Source organism: Octopus bimaculoides, chromosome 6, assembly GCF_001194135.2.
Source record: "Octopus bimaculoides isolate UCB-OBI-ISO-001 chromosome 6, ASM119413v2, whole genome shotgun sequence".
Lineage (NCBI taxonomy): Eukaryota > Metazoa > Mollusca > Cephalopoda > Octopoda > Octopodidae > Octopus > Octopus bimaculoides.
The window spans coordinates 107,124,459-107,125,731 of record NC_068986.1 but is presented as its reverse complement, the minus strand read 5'-3'; positions in this window follow the sequence as shown (position 1 = coordinate 107,125,731).

The following is a 1,273-nucleotide window of genomic DNA, read 5'->3' as shown; positions in this document are numbered from 1 at the left end:
ATATTTATATATTTATATATTTATATATTTGATCCTTTATATTGAACACTCAATATTTCATCTACATTCAATACATTATATATATATATATAATAATATAAATAATATATAAACATATGCATATATCCATACATATATGTACATACCTACATCTACATGTATACATACATGCATATATGGGTACAGGACATAAAAAATAACGTTAAACACAATGAGAAACGAAAACATAAAGACGAAAACAGAAAATGAACTTTTTCGAACAACGAAAAAACAAACAGAGAAATGAGACATTCAACATGAAAAGTATATCCCTTCGTTAGTTGCTCCTGTTCCATCTACTCCGCGTTTCGAAGGCAATTACAATACACGACTTCGTTGGAACGGTCCTTCTCGCAAAGCAAATTATATAAAATTTGGAATTTTTTGCGGAGGGTGAAAGTGTTAACAAGAACAGGACAGTGAGAACAAGACAGTAATAATAGTAAAAACAGGACAGTAAGAACAAGACAGTAAAAACAAACAGTGAGGGCTGTTAAGCCAAAACGATAGAAAAATTATTATGAATGCTAAGATAGACATGCATCAGAGAAGAGAGAGAAAAATACGTCTTTTCTATAAGAAGGCAGTGAACAGAAAGAGACATTCCCTTTCGTCACGTGTCAGCTACGAGAGGGTCAAGGAGGAAGAAGGAGAGAGAGAGAGAGAGAGGGAGAGAGAGAGAGAGAGAGAGAGATAGAGAGAGAGAGAGAGAGAGAGAGAACGGTGAAAGGGAGAGAAGAATAGGGAAAAGATGGGAAAGAAAAACAGAAAGGATGAAGAACAAGAGAGGGATATATATATACATATATATATATATATATTAATTGGTTTAGTGGACGAATTGATCTATGTTGACAGGTTCAATATTGATGACAGGTTCAATATAAACGATCAAGCAAGTGACCATCTATGCGACCGATTGGGATACAGGATTGTCAAAGCCAGCAATCTAGGTGATTCCTTTATAGAAGGTGACAAGAATGGAAGCTTTCTTGTAATAACAAACAGAATTCTCGAGGTGGAACGGAACTAATTATCTAATTCAATTCTTCCTACACCAGGTCCATCTTATTTACCTGACTTTTTCTCATATTTGTCTTGTATTAATATGATTAGTTAGAACCGCGTACTTGCGAATCGTATAGAAGAGAGTATTGGAATGGAAAATAGTTGACAAACGAAATCGATGAGACATACGCAAATTTCGTACATACATACAAATGTGTGTACCTAT